Source organism: Panulirus ornatus, chromosome 48 (genome assembly GCF_036320965.1).
Source record: "Panulirus ornatus isolate Po-2019 chromosome 48, ASM3632096v1, whole genome shotgun sequence".
Classification (NCBI taxonomy): Eukaryota; Metazoa; Arthropoda; class Malacostraca; order Decapoda; family Palinuridae; genus Panulirus; species Panulirus ornatus.
The window spans coordinates 7,654,491-7,671,277 of NC_092271.1; the positions used below are offsets into that span (position 1 = coordinate 7,654,491).

Sequence of the window (16,787 nt, forward strand, 5' to 3'; positions counted from 1 at the left end):
GAACCTTCGCCCCCTCCCCACCCTGTGACTCACTTCCGCTTCCATGGTTCCATCCGCTGCTAAATCCACTTCAAGATATTTAAAACACTTCACTTCCTTCAGTTTTTCTTCATTCAAACTTACCTCTCAATTGACTTGTCCCTCAACCCTGCTGAACATAATAACCTTGCTCTTATTCACATTTACTCTCGGCTTTCTTCTTTTACACACTTTACCGAACTCAGTACCAACTTCTGCAGTTTCTCACCCGAATCAGCCGCCAGCACTGTATCGTCAGCAGACAACAAGTGACTCACTTCCCAAGCCCTCTCATCCACAACAGACTGCATATTTTCCCCTCTCTCCAAAACTCTTGCATTCACCTCCCTAACAACTCCATCCATAAACAAATTAAACAACCATGGAAACATCACGCACCTCTGCCGCAAACCGACATTCACTGGGAACCAATCACTTTCCTCTCTTCCTACTCGCATATATGCACAAATGCCCGGAGCATCATTACGAAACGCGATGAACTTTTATCCTACACAGTTACTGAAAAACCGAACATTACTGTAGTCACAGAAATGTGCGTAAACTCTGAGAATAAACGCTAAATCGCCGAGTTAGCAATACCCGGATACAAACTATTTACGAATGATCGCTTGTACAGGGTAGTACCGACAAGTTCAAAAGTAAACTACGTCTCGGCGTTATTTACAGACCTCCTAAGCAAAAAGAAGACGAAGATAAGATGTACAAGGAAATCATAACTGCAGTAATAGTTTGTAATAGTAGAAGATTTCAACAGTCCAAACATAAACTGGAGCTCGTTAACAGGTGACCGAGAGTAAAGAGACTGACGGAACTGGTTGAATACGTTTTTCTAGAACAGTTAATTAAAGAAAAAAAAGAGGTAAAGACATTCGTGATCTTGTTTTCACCAGTGACACAAACTTAATCAACTCTTGTAAAGTAGGCGAAAGTTTGTCAAACAGCGATCACAGTTTGATTAGATTAGAGATAAATTTACATTATGAAATAGATGACAACAAATTCTTAATCCCAGATTACAGGCGAGGAAATTTTGAAGATTTTAGACAAGAAATTTGTAGTACCCATTGGACAAACCTTGACATTCACACAGTAGAGGAAATGTGGAATATTGTAAAAACACACTGCTTGAGATTGAAAATAAACATATTCCATGAATTATGAAGTGAACTTGCAATATCTCAAAATCATTATGGATGAATAGGAGAATAAGACTAATTTGCGAAAAGAAGAAAACATATAGAAAATTCAAATAAATGGGAAATAATGAAAATCACCAGGAATTAATCAAAATCCAGAAAAGGTTCAAGAGGGTCATAAGACATAGTAAACGCAAGGAAAAAAAATGTATTTCCTTGAAAATTAGGAATAATCCTATGGAATCCTTCAGATATATAAAACAAAGGAAGACAGTAAAAAGAAGGTATTGGACCATTATGAAACGAACATGACACATTAACTACTGACGACAAGGAAATGGCTTACTATCCTGAATTATTTTTCTAACTCGGTATTCACAGTTGAAGAAACATCTCGAATACTGCAATCAATGAAAATGTTTCAAGGATCTAATGGAGAAGAGCTGAAGGTTAGAGAAATAGAGTTCTGAAGAACTTAAATACCTGGACCAATTATATCCTAACAAATCCAACGGCCCAGATAACTTAGTTCAAAAGATCTTTAAACTAGGTCAGAAGACAGCTTATATACCCCATATCAAAAATATCCAACAAATCTCTATCAGATGGTCAGGTGCCAACTGACTGGAAACTAGCAAATGTTACTCCTATGAATATAAAAATAGGAGACAAAATTGTCTTGAACTACCGCCCAATTAGCCTCACGTCATTGTTAGGCAAAGTGATAGAAAACATAATGAGATAATATTGTCACGTTTCTAGATCACAAAATTATATCGGACAAATAACACAGTTTCGCAAAAGAAGATCCTGCTTGACAAATTTACTGTAATTTTTTACTTATCAGAATTGGGACGAAAAAGTACCATCTGATGTAATATATTTAGATTTATAAAAGGCTTTCGATACAGTACCTCACAAGAGACTCTTACATAAACTCAAAGCACACAGAATCGGTGAAGAACTCTGTACATGGATCAGAGACTGGCTTACCGGAAGAAAGCAGCGTGTAGTATTAAACGGCGAAGCCTCAGATTGGCTAGACGTAACGAGTGGTGTGCCACAGGGGTCGGTCCTAGGCCCAATTCTTTCCATAATATACATTAATGACCTACAACTCAATGTCATATCTAAGATCTCCAAATCTGCTGACCATACTAAACTAGGAGGTAGAGCTGGAAACAGGCGGGACTGCGAAATGATTCAAAGATCTTAACTTACCAGCAAAGTGGTCAGGCAGATGGCAAATGAAGTTTAATGTTGACAAGTGCAGTTATGTACTTTGGAGACAAGAATATACGTTACGACTACACACTATTCAGAAACACTAACTAAAGTAAATGAAGAAAAGGTCCTTGGAGTTGTCATTAGCAACAATCTGAAGTACACTAAACACTGTCAGGCAGCAAGTAAAAAAGGTAACCAAATGTTAAGTTTTCATAGCCAGGAACATAGATTATAAGACACCAGAAACAATTCTCATACTTTATAATTCTCTAGTAAGATCACACCTTGAATATGCAGTCCAGCTTTGCTCCCCAGACTTTAGAAGAAGCGTGGACAAATTAGAGCAAGTACAAAGACGGTCGACAAAATTGATCCCATCCATTAGAAATTTGGCATACGAATAGAGGCTAAAAGGATTAGATCTGTTCTCCCTTGAATAGCATAGACTTCGCGGCGACTTAATTTGTATTCAAAATTCTGAACAAGTTCGATAAATAAATCAGAAACATCTTATCGAAATACAAGAAAATATGGTTACTAGGACAATAGGAATGAATTCAAAGCTAAAAGTGTAGTACGGACGTGGAGAAAAAGCTTTTCCCATTGGTGCGTTGAGCGCTAAAGTAAGTTACCGATGAATGCTAGGACTGTAAGTACCTTCAAAAGTCGTTTATACAAATGTTTTTTAAGTTTAGGTATACTCTGAAAAACGCCAGAAATGAATTTTATAAACGACAGCGATAACAAGGACAGTAGAAGGCTTATGTGCAGCAATGGGGGAGTCGGTTATAGCTTAACAGATTGGTGAGCGGAATTGCATATTCTTGTTGAGTTAAATCTCTCTCTCTCTCTCTCTCTCTCTCTCTCTCTCTCTCTCTCTCTCTCTCTCTCTCTCTCTCTCTCTCTCTCTCTCTTTTACCAGACAACACAGTGGTGGACCAATCAGGCCTCCTGTTGTCTATCTTTATCATGTAAACTCATGTAAGTTCTTTCCATATGTCCAGACCATTTCACCACACCCTCTTCTGCTGTCAACCACACTTTTTTTTTATTACCACACAATTCTCTTACCCTTTCATTATATAATCTATCACGCCACCTGACACCACACATTATCCTCAAACATTTCATTCCCAACACATCCACCCTCCTCCGCACAACCCTATTTATAGCCCACGCCTCGCAACCATATAACATTGTTGGAACCACTATTCCTTCAAACATTCCTAATTTTGCTCACCCGTATGGCGTTCTTTATTTCAACTCATACTTCAGTATTCCCAGAACCTTCGCCCTCTCCCTCACCCAATGACTCCCTAAGTAAGAGTATTAGTGAAAGAGAAGAGAGAGGCATTTGGACGATTTTTGCAGGGAAAAAATGAAATTGAGTGGGAGATGTATAAAAGAAAGAGACAGGAGGTCAAGAGAAAGGTGCAAGAGGTGAAAAAAAGGGCAAATGAGAGTTGGGGTGAGAGAGTATCATTAAATTTTAGGGAGAATAAAAAGATGTTCTGGAAGGAGGTAAATAAAGTGCGTAAGACAAGGGAGCAAATGGGAACTTCAGTGAAGGGCGCAAATCGGGAGGTGATAACAAGTAGTGGTGATGTGAGAAGGAGATGGAGTGAGTATTTTGAAGGTTTGTTGAATGTGTTTGATGATAGAGTGGCAGATATAGGGTGTTTTGGTCGAGGTGGTGTGCAAAGTGAGAGGGTTAGGGAAAATGATTTGGTAAACAGAGAGGAGGTATTGAAAGCTTTGCGGAAGATGAAAGCCGGCAAGGCAGCAGGTTTGGATGGTATTGCAGTGGAATTTGTTAAAAAAGGGGGTGACTGTATTGTTGACTGGTTGGTAAGGTTATTTAATGTATGTTTGACTCATGGTGAGGTGCCTGAGGATTGGCGGAATGCGTGCATAGTGCCATTGTACAAAGGCAAAGGGGATAAGAGTGAGTGCTCAAATTACAGAGGTATAAGTTTGTTGAGTATTCCTGGTAAATTATATGGGAGGGTATTGATTGAGAGGGTGAAGGCATGTACAGAGCATCAGATTGGGGAAGAGCAGTGTGGTTTCAGAAGTGGTAGAGGATGTGTGGATCAGGTGTTTGCTTTGAAGAATGTATGTGAGAAATACTTAGAAAAGCAAATGGATTTGTATGTAGCATTTATGGATCTGGAGAAGGCATATGATAGAGTTGATAGAGATGCTCTGTGGAAGGTGTTAAGAATATATGGTGTGGGAGGAAAGTTGTTAGAAGCAGTGAAAAGTTTTTATCGAGGATGTAAGGCATGTGTACGTGTAGGAAGAGAGGAAAGTGATTGGTTCTCAGTGAATGTAGGTTTGCGGCAGGGGTGTGTGATGTCTCCATGGTTGTTTAATTTGTTTATGGATGGGGTTGTTAGGGAGGTGAATGCAAGAGTTTTGGAAAGAGGGGCAAGTATGAAGTCTGTTGGGGATGAGAGAGCTTGGGAAGTGAGTCAGTTGTTGTTCGCTGATGATACAGCGCTGGTGGCTGATTCATGTGAGAAACTGCAGAAGCTGGTGACTGAGTTTGGAAAAGTGTGTGGAAGAAGAAAGTTAAGAGTAAATGTGAATAAGAGCAAGGTTATTAGGTACAGTAGGGTTGAGGGTCAAGTCAATTGGGAGGTGAGTTTGAATGGAGAGAAACTGGAGGAAGTGAAGTGTTTTAGATATCTGGGAGTGGATCTGGCAGCGGATGGAACCATGGAAGCGGAAGTGGATCATAGGGTGGGGGAGGGGGCGAAAATCCTGGGGGCCTTGAAAAATGTGTGGAAGTCGAGAACATTATCTCGGAAAGCAAAAATGGGTATGTTTGAAGGAATAGTGGTTCCAACAATGTTGTATGGTTGCGAGGCGTGGGCTATGGATAGAGTTGTGCGCAGGAGGATGGATGTGCTGGAAATGAGATGTTTGAGGACAATGTGTGGTGTGAGGTGGTTTGATCGAGTGAGTAACGTAAGGGTAAGAGAGATGTGTGGAAATAAAAAGAGCGTGGTTGAGAGAGCAGAAGAGGGTGTTTTGAAGTGGTTTGGGCACATGGAGAGGATGAGTGAGGAAAGATTGACCAAGAGGATATATGTGTCGGAGGTGGAGGGAACAAGGAGAAGAGGGGGACCAAATTGGAGGTGGAAAGATGGAGTGAAAAAGATTTTGTGTGATCGGGGCCTGAACATGCAGGAGGGTGAAAGGATGGCAAGGAATAGAGTGAATTGGAGCGATGTGGTATACCGGGGTTGACGTGCTGTCAGTGGATTGAAGCAAGGCATGTGAAGCGTCTGGGGTAAACCATGGAAAGCTGTGTAGGTATGTATATTTGCGTGTGTGGACGTATGTATATACATGTGTATGGGGGGGGGGGGGGTTGGGCCATTTCTTTCGTCTGTTTCCTTGCGCTACCTCGCAAACGCGGGAGACAGCGACAAAGTATAATAAAAAAAAAATAATACTTCAACATTCCCAGAACCTTCGCCCTCTCCCTCACCCAATGACTCCCTTCCGTTTCTTTGGTTTCAATTCGCTCTCAAGCCCACTCTCAGATGATTAAAACACTTCACTTCCTCAAGTTCTTCTTCGTCCAAAAATTACATCCCTAGCAACTTATCTCTCAACCCCCTGAACTTAACTTGCTTTTCACATTCACTGTCAACTTTCTCCTTTCTCTATTATAAACTCAGTCACCAACTTCTGCAGTTTCTTACTCGAAAGAGCAATCAGTGCTGTATCATCAGTAAACAACAATTGACTCACTTCACAGGCCCTCTCATCCCCCACACACTATATACTCGCCCCTCTCTCCAAGACTCTCGCATTTACCTCCCTTACCACCCCATTCATAAACAAATTAAACAACTATGGTGACATCACATACCTTTTCCATAGACCAGCTTTAACTGTGAACCATTCACTCCCCTCTCTTCCTACTTGTACACATACTAAGCTTACACCCTTGATGAAATTTATCACTGCTTTTAGCAGTTTACCTCCTGTACCATATATTCTTAAAACCTTACACAGAGCTTCTTTATCAACCCTATCATATGACTTTTCTTCAAATCCATGAATACCACATTGAAACCCATCTGTTTATTTAAGTATTTCTCACACATATTTTTCAAAGCAAACACCTGATCCACACATCCTCTACCTCTTGTGAAACCACACTGCTCCTCCCCAATCTGATGCTCTGTGCATGCATGCCTTCACCCTTTCAATCAATACTCTTCCATACAACTTAGGTATATTTAACAAACTTATACCTCTTTAGTGTGAACGTTCGCCTTTATTCCCATTGTCTTTATACAGTGACAGTATATAAGCATTCTGTCAATTCTGAGGGACCTCACCATGATCCATACAATGCAATGAATATCCATACCAACCAATCAACAACACAGTCATCCCCTTTCTTTATAAATTCAAGTACAATACCATTTACTTCGGCCACCATGTCGCATTTCATCTTCTGCAAGGCTTTTGCCGCCTCTTCTCTCTTCATCAAACCGCTCTCCATGACTCTCTCGCTTCGCATACCACACTGACCTAAACACCCTACATTTGCCACTCTATCATCCAGCACATTCAACAAGCCTTCGAAATACTGATTTCATTACTACCTGTTATCACGTTTCATTTTGCCCCCTTTACCTATGTTCCTGTTACATATGTGAGTAGGATTAATGCTCATTCGGCATTATTTGAGTACATAGAAATTGATAAGCATGTAAAAGAAAGACTTTCAGGTGCTGAAAATGGCAGCTGGTGGGATGTCTGATCACTTTTCTGTGGAGGCAAGGGGGAAGATTTGTAGAGGTTTTCGAAGAAGAAACAGTGTCAGGGAGAAGAGAGTGGTGAGAGAAAGTGAGCTTGGAAAGGAGACTTGTGTGAAGAAATACCAGGAGAGATTGAGTGTAGAATGGCCAAAGATGAAGAAAAATGGAGAAGGGAATGGTTGAGGAATGGGAGGTATTGGAGGAAGCAGTGATGGCATGTGCAAGAGACGCATGTGGCATGTAAGAGTTAGGAAGTGGGCAGATTAGAAAGGGTAGTGAGTGGTGAGATAAAGAAGTAAAGTTGCTAGTGAGAGAGAGGTGTTTGGCCAGTATTTACAAGGAAGGAGTGCAAATGATTGGGAATGTGTAAGAGTAAGTGGTAGGAAGTCAATAGGAAGGTGCAGGTGTTGAAAAAGAGGGCAAATGATAGTTTGGATGAGAGTTTTATTAAACTTTAGTAAGAGTAAAAAGATGTCTTGGAAGGAGGTAAATAATGTACGAAAGACAAGAGAGCAAATGGGGACATCGGTGAGGGGAGTAAAAGGAGAAACGATAACAGATAGTGATGGAGTGAGTGTTTTGAAGGATTGTTAAACGTGTTTGATGATAGAGTGGCAGATGAAGGGTGTTAAAGTCGGTGTTGTATGCAAAAAGGGACAGTTAGCGGGAGTGGTTTGGTGAAAAGAGAAGAGGTCGTGAAATCTTTGTGGAAGATGAATTCCAGCAAGGCGGCGGGATTGGATGGTATTACAGTTGAATTTATAAAGAAATGGGGTGACTGTATTGTTGATTGGTTGTTTAGGATAATTAATGTATGTATGGATCATGGTGAAGTGTCATGATTGGAGGAATGCATATATAGTGCCACTGTATAAATGCGAAGGGGATAAAGGTGAGTGTTCAAACTACAGACATACAAGTTTGTTGAGTATACTTGGAAAATTATATTGATTGAGAGAGTGAAGGCATGTGCAAAGCATGAGATTGGGGGGAGCTATGTGGCTTTAGGAGTGGTTGAAGATAAGTGTATCACATGTTTGCTTTGAGAATGTGTTAGAAATACTAAGAACAGCAGATTAATTTGTATGTGGCATTTATGGATCTGGAAAAGCCTATGGTAGTGTCGATAGAGATGCTTTCTGGGAGGTCTCAAGAATATATATGGTATGGGAGGTAAGTTGCTAGAAGCATTGAGAAATTTTTATCAAGGGTGTAAGGTTCGCGTAGAAGTAGGAACAAAGGGGAGCGATCGGTTCCTCGTGAAAGTGAATCAACGGCAAGAGTGTATGTTGTCACTATTGTGGTTTAATTGTTTTATGGATGGTGTAGTAAGGGAGGTAAATGCAAGGGTTTTGGAGAGAAAGGGGAGTATCCAGTCTGTTGTGGATGAGAGGGCCTGGGAAGTGAGACGTTTGTTGTTCGTTGATTATACAGCACTGGTGGCTGATTCGAATGAGAAACTCCAAAAGCTGGTGACTGAGTTTGGAAGAGTGTGTGAAAGGAGCAATTTGAAAGTAGATGTGAATAGAAGCAAAGTTATTCGGTTAAGCAGGGTTAAATGAAAATTTGAAAGTAAATGTGAACAGAAGCAAAGTTATTCGGTTAAGCAGGGTTAAGGGACAAGTTGGTTGGGATGCAGGTTTGATTGGAGAAGTATTGGAGGAAATGAAGTATTTTAGGTACCTGAGAGTGGCTTATCAGCAAATGGAACCATGAAAACGAAAGTGAGTCATAGGGTTGGTGAGGGGCAAAGGTTCCGTTACTGATGAAGAATGTGTAGAGAGAATGTCATCTTGGAGAGCAAAAATGGGTATGATTGAAGGAATAGTGGTTCCAATAATGTTATCTGGTTGCGAGGCATGGGCTATAGATAGGGTTGTGCACAGGAGGGATGAATGTGTTGGTTGAGTGAGTTATGAAAAGGTAAGGAAGATGTGTGGCAAGAAATAAAGTGTGGTTGAGAGAGCAAAAAAGGGTGTGTTGAAATGGTTTGGACACATGGAGAGAATGAGTGAGGAAAGATTGACGAGGAGGAAATATGTGTCAGAGGTGGAGGGAACAAGGAGAATCGGGAGACCAAATTGAAGGTCTCTCCAATGTACATGTGTATGTATGCATCGAAACCATAGCTCCCTATCCACATCTAGGCCCCACAGACCTTTCCATGGTTTACCCCAGACATTTCACATGCCCTGGTTCAGTCCATTGACAGCATGTCGACCACGGTATACCACACCATTCCAATTCACTCTATTTCTTGCACGCCTCTCACCCTTCTGTATATTCAGGCCCCGAACGCTCAGAATCTTTTTCACTCCACCTCCAGCTTGGTCTCCCTCTTCTCCTTCCCTCCACCTCTGCACATCTCTTTCTCAATCTTTCCTCATTCATTCTCTTCATATGTCCAAACCATTTCAACACACCGTATTCTGCTCTCTCAATCACACTCTTTATTTCCACACATCCCTCTTTCCCTTTCGTTACTTACTAGAAAAAACCACCTCACAACACATATTGTCCTCAGACATTTGATTTCCAACACATTTACTCTCTTCCGTACAACCCTACCTATAGTCCATGCCTCGCAACCATATAACATTATTGGAACTACTAGTCCCTCAAACATACCCATTTTTGTTCACTGAGATAACGTTTTCTCCTTCCACACATTCTTCATCGCTCCCAGAAGATTCGCCCCCTCCCCCACCCTGTGACTTACTTCCGCTTCCATGGTTCCATCCGCTTCTAAGTCCACTCCCAGATATCTGAAACACTTCATTTCCTCCAATTTCTCTCCATTCAAACTTACATCCCATTTAACTTGTCCCTTAACTCTACTGAACCTAATAACCTTATCTTATTCACATTTACTCTCAGCTTTCTCCTTTCACACACTTTTCCAAACTCAGTCACCAGCTTCTGCAGTGTCTCACACGAATCAGCCACTAGAACTGTATCATCGGCGAACAACAAATGGCTCACTCCCCAAGCCCTCTCATCCACAACAGACTGCATACTTGCCCCTCTTTCCAAAACTCTTGCATTCACCTCCCTAACCACCCCATCCATAAACAAATTAAACAACCATGGGGACATCACACACCCATGACGTAGAATGACATTTATTAGGAACCAATAACGCTCATCTCTTCCTACTCGTACACATGCCTTACATCCCTGGTAAAATCTTTTCACTGCTTCTAGCAACTTACCTCCCACACCATATACTCTGAAGGCCTTCCACAAAGCATCTCTGTTAACCCTATCATATGCCTTTTCCAGATCCATAAATGCTACACACAAATCCATTTGTTTTTCTAAGTGTTTCTCACACACATTCTTCAAAGCAAACACCTGATCCACATATTCTCTTTCGCTTCTGAAACCACACTGCTCTTCCCCAGTCTGATACTCTGTACATACCTTCACCCTCTCAATCAATACCCTTCCACATAATTTCCCGGGAATATTCAATAAACTTATGCCTCTGTAGTTTGGACACCCACCATTATCCCCTGTGCCTTTGTACAGTGGCACTATGCATGGACCCCGCCAATCCTCAGGCACTTCTCCATGATCCATACATACACTGAATTTCCTTACCAACCAATCAACAATACAGTCACCCCTTTTTTGATAATTTCCACCGCAGTACCATCCAAGCCCGCCGCCTTGCCGGATTTCATCTTCCGCAAAGCTTTCACTTCCTCTTTTCTCTTAACGTAACCATTTCACTGAGCCTCTCACTTCGCACACCATCCTGACCAAAACACCATATATAGTGATGGGTGATTTGAATGCAACGGTGAGTAGTGTGGCAGTTGGGGGAATAGTTGGTGTACATGGGGTATTCAGTGTTGTAAATGGAAATGGTGAAGAGCTTATAGATTTGTATGCTGAAAAAGGACTAGTGATTTGGAATACCTGGTTTAAAAAGAGAGATATGCATAAGTATACTATGTAAGTAGGAGAGATGGCCAGAGAGCTTTATTGGATTACGTGTTAATTGATAGGCGCGCGAAAGAGAGGCTTTTGGATGTTAATGTGCTGAGAGGTGGAACTGGAGGGATGTCTGACCATTATCTTGTGGAGGCGAAGGTGAACATTTGTAGAGGTTTTCAGAAGAGAAGAGAAAATGTTGGGGTGAAGAGAGTGGTGAGAGTAAGTGAGCTTGGGAAGGAGACTTGTGTGAGGAAGTACCATGAGAGACTGAATCCAGAATGGAAAAAGATGAGAGCAAAGAAGGTAAGGGGAGTGGGGGAGGAAAGGGTTGTATTTTGGGAAGCAGTGATGGCTTGCGCAAAACATGTTTGTGGCATATGAAGCGTGGGAGGTGGGCTGATTTGAAAGGGTAGTGAGTGGGTGGGATGAAGAAGTAAGATTATTAGTGAAAGAGAAGAGAGAGGCATTTGGACGATTTTTGCAGGGAATAGTGCAAATGACTGGGAGATGTATAAAAGAATGAGGCAGGAGGTCAAGAGAAAGGTGCAAGAGGTGAAAAAGAGGGCAAATGAGAGTTGGGGTGAGAGAGTATATTAAATTTAAGCTAAATAAAAAGATGTTTTGGAAGGAGGTAAATAAAGTGCGTAAGACAAGGGAACAAATGGGAACATCGGTGAAGGTGGTTAATGGGGAGTAAATAACAAATAGTGATGATGTGAGAAGGAGATGGAGCGAGTCTTTTGAAGATTTGTTGAATGTGTTAGATGATAGAGTGGCAGATATAGGGTGTTTTGGTGGAGGTGGTGTGCGAAGTGAGAGGGTTAGGTAGAATGATTTGGTAAACAGAAAAGAGGTAGCAAAAGCTTTGCGGAAGATGAAAGCCGGCAAGGCAGCGGGTTTGGATGGTATTGCAGTGGAATTTATTAAAAAACGGGTTGACTGTATTGTTGACTGGTTGGTAAGGATATTTAAAGTATGTACGACTCATGTTGAGGTACTTCAGGATTAGAGGAATGCATGTATATTGGAATTGTACAAAGCCAAAGGGGGAAAAAGGTGAGTGCTCAAATTACGGAGGTATATGTTTGTTAAGTATTCCTGGGAAATTATATAGGAGGGTATTGATTTGAGAAGGTGAAGAATGTACAGAGCATTAGATTGAGGAAGAGCAGTGTGGTTTCAGAAGTGGTAGAGGATGTGTGGATTAGGTGTTTGAAGAAAATATGAGAAATACTTAGAAAAGGAAATGGATTTGTATGTAGCATTTATGGATCTGGAGAAGGCATAAGGCATATGATACAGTTGATAGAGATGCTCTATGGAAGGTATTAATAATATATGGTGTGGGAGGCAAGTTGTTAGAAGCAGTGAAGGCATGTGTACGAGTAGAAAGAGAGGAAAGTGATTGGTTCTCAGTGAATGTCGGTTTGCGACGGGGGTGCGTGATGTATCCATGGTTGTTTAATTTGTTTATGGATGGGGTTGTTAGGGAGATGAATGCAAGAGTTTTGGAGAGAGAGGCAAGTATGCTGTCTGTTGTGGATGAGAGGGCTTGGGAAGTGAGTCAGTTATTGTTCGCTGATGATACAGCGCTGGTAGCTGATTCGGGTGAGAAACTGCAGAAGCTGATGACTGAGTTTGGTAAAGTGTGTGAAAGAAGAAAACTGAGAGTAAATATGAATAAGAGCAAGGTTATTAGGTACAGTAGGGTTGAGGGACAAGTCAATTGGGAGGTAAGTTTGAATGAAGAAAAACTGGAGGAAGTGAAGTGTTTTTGATATATGGGAGTGGATTTGGCAGACCAAATTGGAGTTGGAAAGATGGAGTGAAAGAGATTTTGAGCGATCGGGGCCTGAAGATGCAGGAGGGTGAAAGACGTGCAAGGATTAGAGTGAATTGGAACGATATGTTATACCGGGGTCGACGTGCTGTCAGTGGATTGAACCAGGGAATGTGAAGCATCTGGGGTAAACAATGAAACGTTTTGTGGAGCCTGGATGTGGAAAGGGAGCTGTGGTTTCAGTGCATTATACATGACAGCTAGGGACTGAGTGTGAACGAATGTGGCCTTTGTTGTCTTTTCCTAGCGCTACCTCGCACGCATGCAATGGGACGGGGTTGTCATTTCATGTGTAGCGGGGTGGGGATGGGAACTAATAAAGGCAGTAAGTAGGAATTATGTACATGTGTATATATGTATATGTCTGCTTATGTATATGTATGTATGCGTTGAAATGAACAGGTATGTATATGGGCGAGTGTGGACGTGTATGTATATAGATGTGTATGTGGGTGGGTAGGGCCATTCTTTTGTCTGTTTCCTTGCGTTATCTCCCTAACGCCGGAGACAGCGACAAAGTACAATAAAATGTATAAATGAGTAATGCATATATATATATATACTTTTTTTTTTTTGCTTTGTCGCTGTCTCCCGCGTTTGCGAGGTAGCGCAAGGAAACAGACGAAAGAAATGGCCCAACCCACCCCCATACACATGTATATACATACGTCCACACACGCAAATATACATACCTACACAGCTTTCCATGGTTTACCCCAGACGCTTCACATGCCTTGATTCAATCCACTGACAGCACGTCAACCCCGGTATACCACATCGCTCCAATTCACTCTATTCCTTGCCCTCCTTTCACCCTCCTGCATGTTCAGGCCCCGATCACACAAAATCTTTTTCACTCCATCTTTCCACCTCCAATTTGGTCTCCCTCTTCTCCTCGTTCCCTCCACCTCCGACACATATATTCTCCTGGTCAATCTTTCCTCACTCATTCTCTCCATGTGTCCGAACCATTTCAAAACACCCTCTTCTGCTCTCTCAACCACGCTCTTTTTATTTCCACACATCTCTCTTACCCTTACGTTACTTACTCGATCAAACCACCTCACACCACATATTGTCCTCAAACATCTCATTTCCAGCACATCCATCCTCCTGCGCACAACTCTATCCATAGCCCACGCCTCGCAACCATACAACATTGTTGGAACCACTATTCCTTCAAACATACCCATTTTTGCTTTCCGAGATAATGTTCTCGACTTCCACACATTCTTCAAGGCTCCCAGAATTTTCGCCCCCTCCCCCACCCTATGATCCACTTCCGCTTCCATGGTTCCATCCGCTGCCAGATCCACTCCCAGATATCTAAAACACTTCACTTCCTCCAGTTTTTCTCCATTCAAACTCACCTCCCAATTGACTTGACCCTCAACCCTACTGTACCTAATAACCTTGCTCTTATTCACATTTACTCTTAACTTTCTTCTTTCACACACTTTACCAAACTCAGTCACCAGCTTCTGCAGTTTCTCACATGAATCAGCCACCAGCGCTGTATCATCAGCGAACAACAACTGACTCACTTCCCAAGCTCTCTCATCCCCAACAGACTTCATACTTGCCCCTCTTTCCAAAACTCTTGCATTTACCTCCCTAACAACCCCATCCATAAACAAATTAAACAACCATGGAGACATCACACACCCCTGCCGCAAACCTACATTCACTGAGAACCAATCACTTTCCTCTCTTCCTACACGTACACATGTCTTACATCCTCGATAAAAACTTTTCACTGCTTCTAACAACTTGCCTCCCACACCATATATTCTTAATACCTTCCACAGAGCATCTCTATCAACTCTATCATATGCCTTCTCCAGATCCATAAATGCTACATACAAATCCATTTGCTTTTCTAAGTATTTCTCACATACATTCTTCAAAGCAAACACCTGATCCACACATCCTCTACCACTTCTGAAGCCAAACTGCTCTTCCCCATTCTGATGCTCTGTACATGCCTTCACCCTCTCAATCAATACCCTCCCATATAATTTACCAGGAATACTCAACAAACTTATACCTCTGTAATTTGAGCACTCACTCTTATCCCCTTTGCCTTTGTACAATGGCACTATGCACACATTCCGCCAATCCTCAGGCACCTCACCATGAGTCATACATACATTAAATAACCTTACCAACCAGTCAATAATACAGTCACCCCCTTTTTTAATAAATTCCACTGCAATACCATCCAAACCTGCTGCCTTGCCGGCTTACATCTTCCGCAAAGCTTTTACTACCTCTTCTCTGTTTACCAAATCATTTTCCCTAACCCTCTCACTTTGCACACCACCTCGACCAAAACACCCTATATCTGCAACTCTATCATCAAACACATTCAACAAACCTTCAAAATACTCACTCCATCTCCTTCTCACATCACCACTACTTGTTATCACCTCCCCATTTGCGCCCTTCACTGATGTTCCCATTTGCTCCCTTGCCTTACGCACTTTGTTTACCTCCTTCCAGAACATCTTTTTATTCTCCCTAAAATTTAATGATACTCTCTCACCCCAACTCTCATTTGCCCTCTTTTTCACCTCTTGCACCTTTCTCTTGACCTCCTGTCTCTTTCTTTTATACATCTCCCACTCAATTGCATTTTTTCCCTGCAAAAATCGTCCAAATGCCTCTCTCTTCTCTTTCACTAATAATCTTACTTCTTCATCCCACCACTCACTACCCTTTCTAATCAACCCACCTCCCACTCTTCTCATGCCACAAGCATCTTTTGCGCAATCCATCTCTGATTCCCTAAATACATCCCATTGCTCCCCCACTCCCCTTACTTCCATTGTTCTCACCTTTTTCCATTCTGTACTCAATCTCTCTTGGTACTTCCTCACACATGTCTCCTTCCCAAGCTCACTTACTCTCACCACCCTCTTCACCCCAACATTCACTCTTCTTTTCTGAAAACCCATACAAATCTTCACCTTAGCCTCCACAAGATAATGGTCAGACATCCCTCCAGTTGCACCTCTCAGCACATTAACATCCAAATGTCTCTCTTTCGCGCGCCTGTCAATTAACACGTAATCCAATAACGCTCTCTGGCCATCTCTCCTACTTACATACGTATACTTATGTATATCTCGCTTTTTAAACCAGGTATTCCCAGTCACCAGTCCTTTTTCAGCACATAAATATACAAGCTCTTCACCATTTCCATTTACAACACTGAACACCCCATGTATATCAATTATTCCCTCAACTGCCACATTACTCACCTTTGCATTCAAATCACCCATCACTATAACCCGGTCTCGTGCATCAAAACCACTAACACATTCATTCAGCTGCTTCCAAAACACTTGCCTCTCATGATCTTTCTTCTCATGCCCAGGTGCATATGCACCAATAATCACCCATCTCTCTCCATCAACTTTCAGTTTTACCCATATTAATCGAAAATTTACTTTCTTACATTCTATCACATATCCCACAACTCCTGTTTCAGGAGTAGTGCTACTCCTTCCCTTGCTCTTGTCCTCTCACTAACCCCTGACTTTACTCCCAAGACATTTCCAAACCACTTTTCCCCTTTACCCTTGAGCTTCGTTTCACTCAGAGGCAAAACATCCAGGTTCCTTTCCTCAAACATACTACGTATCTCTCCTTTTGCACATCTTGGTTACATCCACACACATTTAGACACCCCAGTCTGAGCCTTCGAGGAGGATGAGCACTCCCCGCGTGACTCCTTCTTATGTTTCCCATTTTAGAAAGTTAAAATATATATATATATATATATATATATATATATATATATATATATATATA

At 41.7% G+C, this 16,787-nt stretch overlaps 1 protein-coding gene across 1 annotated transcript in view; it reads left to right on the forward strand.

Moving 5' to 3' along the window:
• LOC139764065 (DNA polymerase nu-like) overlaps positions 1-16,787 on the forward strand; it is a 665,939-nt gene that overhangs the window by 12,504 nt on the left and 636,648 nt on the right. The gene's annotated exons all lie outside the window — the stretch shown is intronic.